General features: G+C 44.1%; 1 protein-coding gene across 5 annotated transcripts in view; it reads left to right on the top strand.

Annotated features, from left to right (window-relative positions):
- Window positions 1–12,617, top strand: part of STOX2 (storkhead box 2) — a 195,778-nt gene that overhangs the window by 70,660 nt on the left and 112,501 nt on the right. The window contains exon 2 of one of the 5 annotated variants that reach the window (XR_008710130.1): window positions 7,464–7,889. The exons of the other annotated variants lie outside the window; for them this stretch is intronic. The gene's annotated coding sequence lies outside the window, so the exon portion shown is untranslated. Of the gene's footprint in view, window positions 1–7,463; window positions 7,890–12,617 lie in introns of those variants that run through there. 5 annotated transcript variants of the gene reach the window in all.

The raw sequence follows: 12,617 nt of genomic DNA, 5'->3' as shown, positions 1-12,617 counted from the left end.
AATGCTATTTAGTCATAAGGGCACAGAAAGAGTAATTGTTCTATGTTTAATTATTTTATTCTCATACCCACTCAAACCTGTTTCATCCACAGTTTAAATTTTCCATCTGATTTCATCATCTCACTGGCCTGTAGCTTTGTAACATGGGGAAATAATGACCAAAAAATTCTAATAGATGAAATATCTTTAGGCATCTCCATTTGGGAAGTGGAAGTTACTTTGAACCAACAACTTTAAAATAACCGGTTTTGCCTGGTTTGCCCTTAAACTGACCTAGAACTGAATTAATTAGATGTCACAAGAGCCCCAGCTAAAGTACCGTTCTGTAATATGCTTTATGACCAACTACAGTATTTGAGAAGTATGAGTAAGTGGCTGATATTAGAACTTCAGATCTAATGTACATAAATACCCGACTCACTGCTCTGAAAAATTACAGTGGAATTGTTTGTTCTGAAACAGATTCCAGTCTGTTCTCTCTTTACAAGGACTTCCAAATGGAATTTGGAAAACCGAATCTCTGAGATGAAACTCCATTCCCTCAATCCATGTCAGACCTGGCGTGGTTTTTCTGTGTATGGAGCTTTCTGTTCTTTGACTCTTTACTCTCCATTCACATCCATCTTTATGGGTTCCTGAGTGCTGGGTTCCTGCCTTTTTTTTTTTTTTTTAGCAATCATAAAAGAGAAAACAGGGCATTTCCCAGACATAAAACTCTTTCCTGTTTCCCAGTGGATCAGTTAATCCTGGACCATTTCTAGAGTTCAGCAAAACTTAATTCAGTTAAATTCTGTCACTTCATTCCATCCCAATTCTGGCTACATAAAGAGGAAGAAAGCCAAGACTTTGGCCAATGTCAGAAAAATATCTTTCTCCCAACGTTTAGGTTGACTGCTTAGTTCTTATAGTTGGACAAATGTGCCATGGAGTTTTAGCAGCTGTTAGGATTTACTGTGCCTGAGTTGCCCTTTAAACTGCTTGTCTGACATATTTTGCTGCTTATTTTTAAGTGGGCTTCATATTTCATAGTATCTTATAGCTGGAGGAGACCTTGGGAAACTTCTGGTTGAACCCATTTGCTTTAGAAATGAAACAGCAGAGCTCACAGAAGTCAAAAGACTTGTTTTAAGGTCACAAAGCCAGTAAGTGGCAAGTGAAATTTGCTCAGTTGTGTTCAACTCTTTGTGACCCCATGGACTATAGAGTCCATGGAATTCTCAAGGCCAGAATACTGGAGTGGGTAGCTGTTCCCTTCTCCAGGGGATCTTCCCAACCCAGGGATCGAACCCAGGTCTCCTGCATTACAGGAGGATTCTTTACCCCCTGAGTCACCAAAACCCAGGCTAGAACCCCAGTTACCTAATTCGTGTACCAGAGGTTTGGTCATTTGTATCAGAATAGAATGTAGTGATATTTTCACCTCTCTCCAAACTCAGGAGGAACATTTTCCAAAAAATGCATGTTATTATTGGAGATTTTTTAAAAAGACCACTTTATATAGCAGTTACTTTTTTCCCTTTTATTTTGCACAATTTCTAATGTGCAGAAAAGTAGAGAGACTAGAAACACAAACCCAATAGCCAGGTTCGACCATTTCTAATTCACGATTCATCTTGTTTCATCTGTATCCCTACCTTCTCTCCCACCCCATATTATTCTGAAGTAAACTCAGACATCGTATTATTTCATCCGTAAATAGATCAGTACACATCTCCAAAAGATTGACATGTAAAAAGATAACCACAGTACAATTATTAACTGAAATAAATTAGCAGTAATTCCATAGTGTTATCAAATATCCTATAGTCTGTTTTAAAAATCTGTTATAAATAATGTATGATCATTTTATTTTCAAATATATTTTTCCTAGGAGAAACAAACTCAGTTAAGAATGGTGGGTATTTGAGATGAGAGAGGGAAGAATTGGGAGTTTGGGGTTAGCAGATGCAAACTGTTATCCATGGAATGGATAAACAACAAGGTCCTGCTGCATAGCACAGGGAATGATATTCCAATATCTTGTGATAGACCATATGGAAAAGAATATGAAAATGTGTGTATATATACATGTATAATTGAATCACTTTACTATATGGTAGAAATTAACACAACATTGTAAATCAGCCATACTTGAATAAAATGAATTAAAAAGAATAGTGGGTGTTTTAGGTCAATGAAAAGAGAGAGTGGCTATACATGACTGTCAACATCACTGATAAAAACATGCCACGAATTTATAGTCAGCAAGGAATTTACTAGATATTCACTTGGTTTTGCCGTGTTTTAATTCTCCTTTCTACCCAAACTGTAAATTTTCATGTGATATTTTCCAAAGACATCGCAGCTGTTCTCTTTGAATCCCTTCAAGTCAAGCATCAGGGTATGAAAGAGACTTGTCACCACGGAAAGGCAGAGAGTCGTGGCTATTTTTGGTGGCAGGTTCAGAACAGATTTTTCCTTTGCGTCAGCAGACGTGAATACCTTCAGCTCCTTGAGTTCTAGTTTCCTAGCATGGGATATAAAATATTTTCTGGCTGGGGACAGGTTTTGTTCATTACAATTTAGGGAAGATGAATTGATTCTTTGGAGGAAATGGTTGATAATGCATTTCTCATTTCTTCAATTATTCCTTTTTTAAAAAAATAATTGTATTTACTTTTTTATTTTGGCTGTGCTGGGTCACTTGCTGCGGGCTTTTCTCTAGTTGAGATGGGCACTGACTTCTCTCTAGTTTTGGTGTACGGGCATCTCATTGTGGTGGCTTCTCTTGTCATGGAGCAGAGCTCTAGGGCGTGTGGGCTTCCATAGCTGCAGCTTCCAGGCTCTAGAGCAGACAGGGTATTAAAAAGCAGAGGCATCACTTTGCCAACAAAGGTCCATAGAGTCAACGCTATGGTTTTTCCAGTAGTCATGTACGGATGTGGGAGTTGGACCATAAAGAAGGCTGAGTGCTGAAGAATTCATGCTTTCAAACTGTGGTGCTGGAGAAGACTCTTGAGAGTCCCTTGGACAGCATGGAGATCAAATCAGTCCATCCTAAAATATATCAACCCTGAATGTTCATTGGAAGGATTGATGCTGAAGCTCCAATACCTTGGCCACCTGATGTGAAGAGCTGATTCATTGGAAAAGACTCTGATGCTGGGAAAGATTGGAGGTAGGAGGAGAAGGGGATGACAGAGGATGAGATGGTTAGATGGCATCACCAACTCAATGGACATGATTTTGAATAAGCTCCGGGAGTTGGTGATGGACAGGGAGGCCTGGGGTGCTGCCGTCCATGGGATCTCAAAGAGTCGGACACGACTGATGACTGAACAACGACGACAAAAGCTCTAGAGCGCAGGCTCAGTAGTTGTGGAGCTCTTGAGCTTAGTTGCTCGGCGGCATGTGGAATCTTCCCAGAGCAGGGATCGATCCCATTTCTCCTGCATCGGGAGGCAAATTCTTCACCACTGAGCTACCAGGGAAGCCCTCATTTCCTCCTTTTAAATGTCTTCAGTGACGGAAGTCAAGTGCATCTTTTGAATGACTGTCCCATCTCAACACCTTCAGATAGGTGTGGAATATAAGTTGCAGGATATGAAGTCCAAAACAAAGAAATCTCATTGCTTGTCTGTGGTAATAAGAAAGCTAGGCGTTTTGGCAAACCTGAGAACACCAGAACTGTTTACAGGAGACTTTTTATTCCTTAGAGAAAGATTAGGAAAATTGGGTCCTGGGTGGTGAGAAGCAGGCAGCAAGATTTTCCTGAAGGCAGCAGTCATGAAAGTGAACCCCCTAGAGAATCAACCAGATGGGAGAAAAGAAGGAAACTAGCCGTGAAAGCACAGCCACGTGCTTGGTGCTGCCTTGCTGTCATACACCTGAAACTAACAGCGGAGAGAAGTGTGATCTGAAGTGAGCTGGAGATTCGATCTAGGCCAGACTCACTTCGGGGACGTAATACACCTATGTCATGTGCTTATGGGGCCCGCAGGCACACCTGGGGATCTGCTTAAAGTTCTCCCTCCCGTTCCCATCCCCCTACCACCTTTCCAAACTTGGACAAAGTCCTTGCTCTGCATCTTTCCTGGTGTCTGTTGTTGTCGTGTGCTTGTTTTACCTTGTCTCTCTGCCTTTGGTTTTGGCTGGTCTAAGAAAAACAAGTGTTTCAGGAGAAGAGAGAGAGGGGTGGGGATTACATCGCTGATAAATCCTACAGTTGGAGCGGCTCTTTTTGTGACTCGGGAGGTCCACTGAGCTCTCCGAAGCCCTGCCTTCTTCGATGATTACCTCCTGCTTGCGTCCTCCACCCTGGCCTTGAGATGCGGTGATTCTCCCGCATCTGTGGGACCTTGTGGGGCTGGCTGCCTCGTCTCCGCTGTCTTAGTGGTGCTGAGGAAGGAAGAGGAGACGCCGCAGCTTCTGGAGTCAGAACAGGATGTAAAAAGATGAAGATGCGCCGGCCCATTGGGTGAGCAGCATCTCTGTGTCTCCCTCACTCCCAGGGTCCTGCTCTTTCAACCTTTTCGTGTGTAACTCATGGGATTTGTAGGACATCTTCCTTTAAAACTGCATTTAAAAAAAGTATTTATTTATTCGCTTGGCTGCAGTAGTTGTGGAGCAGTTAGCCTGCTGAGCGTGCTACGTACGTTTTCATATTTATTCTTCACACAGCAGTAGGAGAAAGCCATTTCCTCCATTTTACCTTGGAGGAAATGATGGCCTCGTAGAGATTTTTGGACTTTGGTCAAGGTAATGCATCTAATAAGTGTTAGATCCAGGAGCTTTCTAATACCTGCAGATGGAGGCAAGTATCTTAGACCCAAGTGTATTCTCCTTCACCACGGAAAAAAGGGTGTTGGAGAGCTCCATTTTTCTTGTATTTCTGAGACAACTTAATTTTTAAATTAATTTTTTTGGGGAGTATAGCTGTTTTACAATGTTCTGTTAGTTTCTGCTGAACCAACAAAGTGAATCAGCCATACCTTTACATAAATCCCCTCTCTTTTGGATTTCCTTCCCATTTAGGTCACCACAGAGCACTGAGTGGAGTTCCCTGTGCTATACAATAGGTTCATATTTATTATCTGTTTTATACATAGTGGTGTGTGTATGTCGGTTTCAATTTCCCAATTCATCCCAGCCTTCCTTTATCCCCTTGGTGTCCGTATATTTGTTCTCTACGTCTGTGTCTGTTTCTGCTTTGCAAATAAGATCATTATACCACTTTTCTATATTCCACGTATATGCGCTATTATTACTGTATTTGTTCTTTCTTACTTCACTCTGTGTGACAGTCTCTAGGTCCATCTACGTGAGACACATTCATTTTTCAAAGAATGGGGATTCAAGGCTCCAAACAAGTTCCGCCCCTTAGCCTATGCCCCCCAAGCAGTAATAATAGTAGCTAACATTTGTAGATGGGGAAACAATGGAAACAGTTGTCAGACTTTATTTTTTTGGGCCCCCAAATCACTGCAGATGGTGACTGCAGCCATGAAATTAAAAGATGCTTACTCCTTGGAAGGAAAGTTATGACCAACCTAGATAGCATATTCAAAAGCAGAGACATTACTTTGCCAACAAAGGTCCATCTAGTCAAGGCTATGGTTTTTCCAGTGGTCATGTATGGATGTGAGAGTTGGACTGTGAAAAAAGCTGAGCGCCGAAGAATTGATGCTTTTGAACTGTGGTGTTGGAGAAGACTCTGAATTGAGAGTCCCCTGGACTGCAAGGAGGTCCAACCAGTCCATCCTAAAGGAGATCAGGCCTGGGTGTTCTTTGGAAGGACTGATGCTGAAGCTGAAACTCCAGTACTTTGGCCACCTCATGCGAAGAGTTGACTCATTGGAAAAGACTCTGATGCTGGGAGGGATTGGGGGCAGGAGGAGAAGGGGACGACAGAGGATGAGATGGCTGGATGGCATCACCGACTCGATGGACATGAGTCTGAGTGAACTCGAGGAGTTGGTGACAGACAGGGAGGGAGGCCTGGTGTGCTGTGAATCATGGGGTCGCAAAGAGTCGGACACAACTGAGCGACTGAACTGAACTGAACATTTGCAGTGACGTCTCCGTAGCAGGCATCCTCTAAGCAGTTCGTGTGGATTTGTCGATTTGAATCTTACAGCAGCCCTAAGAGTTCTACTAGCATCCTCATTTTCCAGTTGAGAAAATCGAGACTCAGGTGGTCACACGGTGGGGATGGTTAGTGGCCCAGGGCATTCACCTGGGCAGGCGGCCTCCAGTCTCTGCACCCCCAGCCCTCTGATTGTACCACCCAGGTCCCAAGTCCATGGAGGCTCCGTGCTGTTGGCTTCCTCCTGGCCTTGAAGGAGCCTGGACCCGGAGGCCCCCGTGAAGTCTGGCAGAGGCAGCGCAGCCTAATTGGGATCTGGATGCACGCTCCTGCCTGCTCGGTGCCAACCCCGTGGTTACGTCTTATTCTGACTTGCTTATTTATGGGCCCTGGGGCTTGGCAAGGAAGGAGCTAGAGGGTCAGACAGTCTGCACCAGAACGAGACAGATTCTTGCTCCTGTTAATGAGAGTTAAACATCTCAAGGGCTGCTTTTCCCCACCCTGTTCTCCCGCTTCCTTCTTTTGGAAAGTGCTCGAACCCTGCCATCAAGCAGATGGCCATGAGGTGGCTGCTTGACCCCTTGTTCCGTGGGCTCACTAGGCTTCGGACGAGGGGAGGGGACAAATGTTCCCATCTTCTCAAGCTCGGAAAAACAAGCTGCCTTCTTTCTGGCCTGAGTGATCTGCACAGGTTTACTCTAAAGGGAAGGTTTGCTTTCATAAGCTGCCAAGAAGTTCTTGAAGCATTATTGGGCCATCTCGCTTGGTTTATTTATTTTCTTAATGAATTCAACTTTGGTTTAGGAGTTTGCAGAAGTTCAAGGATAGTCATCAATAACATTCTTACAGGTCGAATTGGGTTCCCTTGCCCCGTTCCTTGGGCTTCCCAGGTGGCGCTAGTGGTATAGAAGCCACCTGCCAATGCAGGAGACATAAAAGACGTGGGTTCAATCCCTGGGTCGGGAATATCCCTTGGAGGAGGGTATGGCAACTCACTCCACTATTTTTGCCTGGAGAATCCCATGGACAGAGGAGCCTGGCTGGCTACGGTCCATTGGGTTGCAAAGAGTCGGACATGTCTGAAGTGATTTAGCATGCAGCACCCCATTCCTGTGTTGACATTCTAAGCCCTGGGTCCTCAGAATACGACTGTGTGTTTTTGTTATTTATTTGGCTACAGAGGGTCTTACTTGTGGCATGCTGGATCCAGTTCCCCAACCAGGGATCGAACATGGGTCCCCTGCATTAAGAGCTCGGGGTCTTAGCCACTGGACTGCCAAGAAAGTCCCCAATGTGACCTTATTTGGAGGTAGAGTTGTTGCTGATGCAAATAGTCGAGATGAGGTCATCCTCGGGTAGGTGGCCCTAATCTGATGTCATTGGTGTCCTTGTAAAACAGTGATGTTTGAACACAGAGATACACACATGGCAGAACGCCAAGTGAAGATGGGTGATGCAGCAGCAGCCGAGGAAGGCCAGGATGGCCAGTGCAGCGCCAGCAGCTGGCCTCCCAGCCCCGAGAAGGAGCCCACCCTGCCCACGCTCCGATCGTGCACTTCTCCAGAACTGTGAGAGAGTTTCTGTGGCTGAAGCTGCTCAGTGTGTGGCTTTTTGTTATGGCAGCCATAGCAAACGGATGCAAACTAATTCTTACAAACGAGCGAACAATAAAAATGAAAACATTAGCAAAGTTGGATGGGCCTGCCTGCGCCTTTGTGGAAAGTGGGCCTTATTTTTTCCAGTATTGCAGCAACTTAGAATCAGAGGACCTTGGCACTGGGGGGCCCCCGGCTGGGGACTGACACGGGGTCTGCAGGGGCACCTGCTGGGCTCAGCCTGAATCCAGGGTCACTGGCTCACTTCTGCTTCTCTCTACCCACACTTCCTTTCCATTCATTTGTGACTTCAGGTCCTTTGCACAAGATCCATATCCCGGGAATAATCTTCTCTGTCAATTTCTTTCCCCTTTTCTGCCTCTTCCTTTAAGCCTTCGTAGTTTTGATAGTGATGTGCTAGTTCCTTCCTTTCAGCTCTCCTGTACCAGAAGTGAAATCCCCACTCCCATCTGGCAGAAAAAAGACACCCCGCCCCCAAATTTTAGATTCATCCTCCTCCTCCACCCCTCCAGTTGAAAACCTCAGATTTTATAATTATTAAGACATGCTCCCTGTTTAGAGACAAAAGAAAAAGTGACCTACTTGATTCCATTTCCAGCAGTGTAGCAGACCATATATTCTGAAGTCTCCTGATTAAAAAAAAAAAAAAAAATCACTATAAATTTCCAGGTGAAATATTTCATAGCATGTTTTGGCTCTTCAGTCTCATAAAACACAAATCCAGCTCCATTCACCTTTCAGTACCACTAGCAACCCATCCCCGAGGGAACTGGCCTGTTCATACTGAGCAGAGAGACTGGTAAACAGGATAAGTTGCAATGGGGTTTGATTATTTAAAACCGTAAAAGAAAGAGAGACGGGGAGGAGGGGAAAGAAGCAAGAGGAGGAGGAAGAAAGAAGGGAAGAAGGAAGGAAGGAAAGGAGGGAACAAATTATTGGTCGACAGTCACCTGGGGCCAGTGATATTTGTAGAGAGTGGGTGGCATCGTTCTCAGGTCTTCATGTTCTTTGGGAGAGCACGGAGGTAGTGATCCTTAGATTTTTTTTTCAAGTTCAAGAATGCTTGTTGAAATATCAGGGTAATCACTGAAAGAATGATAGAAATCACTAAGAGAGAAAGAGAAGACCTAAATGATTTAACGTGGCACAGTATAGAACTTCCTGAGCTTTCCAGGCGTGCAGCCCCTGACGTGGCAGTCAGAAGATGTGGGTGTGTTCAGCCCTGGACCTGGTAGAGGGTGTTAATTAGACTGAATTAAATTAACATTTACTGAGTGCTATTTGATTGCCAGGCACATATATCATGTAATCCTCAGAACAACCCCATTAAATTGGCACTTAGGTTTTCCCCCATGTTCCAAAGGAAGAGCTGTTGACAGGGCATGTCGGAGGTTGCTCAGCTGGGAAGTGGAGGTGCTGGGATTCAGACACGGACAGATGTGCTCCAGACCATTCACTTTTTAGCTCCTAAACTGTTCCATTTTAGCAAAATCCTTGCAGGGAAATCCTTGTTGTTGTTGTTGTTCAATCATTCAGTCACATCTGAGTGACCCCATGGACTGCAACACCCCAGGCTTCCCTGTCCTTCACTATCTCCCGGAGTTTGCTCAAACTCATGTCCATCGAGTCAGTGATACCATCCAACCATCTCATCTTCTGTCATCCCCTTCTCCTCCTGCCTTAAGTCTTTCCCAGCATTGGGGTCTTTTCCAGTGAGTTAGCTCTTCATATGAGGTAACCAAAGTATTGGAGCTTCAGCTTCAGCCTCTGTCCTTCCAGTGAATAGTCAGGGTTGATATCCTTTAGGATTGACTGGTTGGATCTCCTTGCAGTCCAAGGGACTCTCAAGAGTCTTCTCCAACACCACAGTTTGAAACATCAGTTCTTCGGCACTCTGCCTTCTTTATCGTCCAACTCACGCATCTGTACGCGACTACAGGAAAAACCATAGCTTTGACTAGACGGACCTTTGTTGGCGATATAATGTCTCTGCTTTTTAATATGTTGTCAAGTTTGACATAACTTTTCTTCCAAGGAGCAAGCGTCTTTTAATTTCGTGTCTGTAGTCATCGTCCACAGTGATTTTGGAGTCCTTGCGTTAGCAAAATTCTAAGTGGGGAGCAGAGAAGACTGTGTTCCTCCAGGATGATTCAAGGCCTCTCCTCTCCCTTCCTAGAGCTGTGAGCCACCTCCCAGAAGCCTGCAGCTGTACACAGCTGGAGGAAGCTTTTGTTCTGATTTCATGGGTACTGCTGAAAGCTCTTAAATTTGGTCATTTGTCCATAAAATCACTTTCTCAAACTTTTCCCCTTTAGTTGCTGAGGTTGTGCTGGTGATTCTAATAGTCTGTCGTGATGTAAAAGCAAATTGGATGCTCTCATAATTGTTGCCTCCTTAGGACATACTTAGCCTCTCATCCAAGCCAGTTATATTTCATTTGTTGGAAAAAAGATTCATCCTTTAAAATCCATCTGTGTTATAGTGTGGTTTTTCATTTGGCTTGGGAAGCTGGTCTGTGGTGACCTGCAAGCAGAATTGAAAGAAAACATTCAAGATCGATTAGTCTGAAGGAGGCGTGTGGATTTAAGTCTAAATCTCATGCTGCTATGGTGGAGTGTAGGAACAATGCTCTTTGGTGACCTAAAAGGGAAGGAAATCCAAAAAAGAGGGTATATATGTATACTTTTACCTGATTCACTTTGCTGTACTGTAGAAACTAACATGTCATTGTAAAGCAAGTGTACTCCAGTAAAAATTAATAAAGGCAAAGAAGTATTAAATAAATAAATCTCATGCACAGTCTGTATAAACCAATCAAGGGAGTCATTTGAGTTGTCCGAAGAAATGTGTCTTCTCTTCTACATGCATATATATTTATGTTGCTGCTGCTGCTAAGTCACTTAAGTCGTGTCTGACTCTGTGCGACCTCATAGACGGCAGCGCATCAGGCTCCTCCGTCCATGGGATTCTCCAGGCAAGAGTACTGGAGTGGGGTGCCATTGCCTTCTCTGACGTATATTCATAAAATGTACTAATAACTTAGAAATTGGAGGGCTATTCTGACAATATAAAGAATTCTGTGAACTTCATATGGACTAAACAAAAGCAATTAACAAATAATCCCAAATTGAGTAACTGCCCACACTCATCATTATGGGGTCAGGAAAAATCCTGGATTGGGAATCTCAAGCGAGGAATTTGGGTTTTTCAACCTCTGTATGACTTGGGGGCAAATCATACTGCCATTAAGTCTTCGTTTTTTTCATCTTTAATTATGATAACAAATCTCGCCTCACTGACCTCAAACCTTATGAAAGTCAATAAGATCCTATGCAGACATAATCCACTGGGGGCTCAAAGAGTCAGACATGACTGAGCAACTAACACACACACACACAGTGGGTCTGAGGGAAAACAAAGTATGTGTAATATTTCTTTATAACCCGGAATCCACTTTACAAATTCATAGGCATTTGTTGGGCTTCTGATAGGAACATTGTGCCATGCCATGACATACTTCAGTTGTATCCGACTCCTTTGCGGCCCCATGGACTGTAGCCTGCCAGACTCCTCTGTCCATGGGATTCTCCAGGCAAGAATACTGGAGTGGATTGCCATGCCCTCCTCCAGGGGATCTTCCTGACCCAGGGATGCAACCTGCATCTCCTGCATTGGCAGGAGAATTCTTTACCTGCTGTGCCTGGGTATCTTCTTTCTTTTCTGATAGCTATCCAATTCAGTAGCACCCATGGTTTCTGTTATTTGCTGGTAGCAGCTGTCTACCCCTGGAATTCAGCTTGTTTGGTTATCTGATGCAGAGCAGGATTGAACAAAAAAATCCAGAAAGGGATCAGTTCAGTTCAGTCACTCAGTCATGTCTGACTCTTTGTGACCCCATGAACTGCAGCATAGCCAGGCTTCCCTGTCCATCACCAGCTCCCAGAGTTTACTCAAACTCATGCCCATTGAATCGGTGATGCCATCCAACTATCTCATCCTCTGTCATCCCCTTCTCCTCCTGCCTTCAATCTTTCCCAGCATCAGGGTCTTTTCAAATGAGTCAGCTCTTTACATCAAAGTATTCGTGGCCAAAGTATTGGAGTTTCAGCTTCAACATCAGTCCTTCCAATGAACATTCAGGACTGATTTCCTTTAGGATGGACTGGTTGGATCTTGTTGCAGTCCAAGGGACTCTCAAGAGTCTTCTCCAACACCACAGTTCAAAAGCATCAATTCTTCGGCACTCAGCTTTCTTTATAGTCCAACTCTCACATCCATACATGACTACTGGAAAAACCATAGCCTTGTCAAAATTGGCTGTTTTTTTCTTGATGCCTTCTCCTTGCCAGCAGTGAATGGGTACATTTATAGGTTTACCTCAGATCTTCACTTTAAGAGAGAGATTATTACCATCACAATGGAAACAAATAGAACTCAAAGACTGACTTTCCCAGGCCCCCAACAAAGACACGTCTCCTTGGCATCACCACACCTCACCGCCCTCTGTTACCCTGACTGTCATTAGTCTGGCCTAGAGATGGGGGATCCTGCCAACCTGCTCCAGCCCCCGTTGTCCGAAAGACTCAGGCCCCTCTTGAGTTACTTCTCCTTGGTGAGTTCTTGCATCCCCAAACAACTGCTTTGTTTGGGAGTAGAATTCACTGGGCACCATGATTCAATATAGCCCTGTTGGAAGTGGGTTATAGGTGACGATGGACCTAAGTGGAGAGACTAAGAGAAATTCAGCTTAGATTTTGATAAGAATGAAAAGACTGAAATATATGTGCAGTCTCATCATTCTTATGACCTCTCCTAGATGTGTTTTACCCCATGGATTTATCGCCTCCCACCACCAGTCTAGATCTGTTTGCCAAAATGTGAAGTGGTCCTATGGATAGAGCTTCATGAGAAATTTGGCTTTTTTTTTTTTTTTTTTT

The sequence above is a fragment of the Bubalus kerabau genome, chromosome 2, assembly GCF_029407905.1.
Source record: "Bubalus kerabau isolate K-KA32 ecotype Philippines breed swamp buffalo chromosome 2, PCC_UOA_SB_1v2, whole genome shotgun sequence".
NCBI lineage: Eukaryota > Metazoa > Chordata > Mammalia > Artiodactyla > Bovidae > Bubalus > Bubalus kerabau.
Note: the sequence above shows the minus strand (reverse complement) of the source record. Positions and strands in the feature narration are given on the sequence as shown.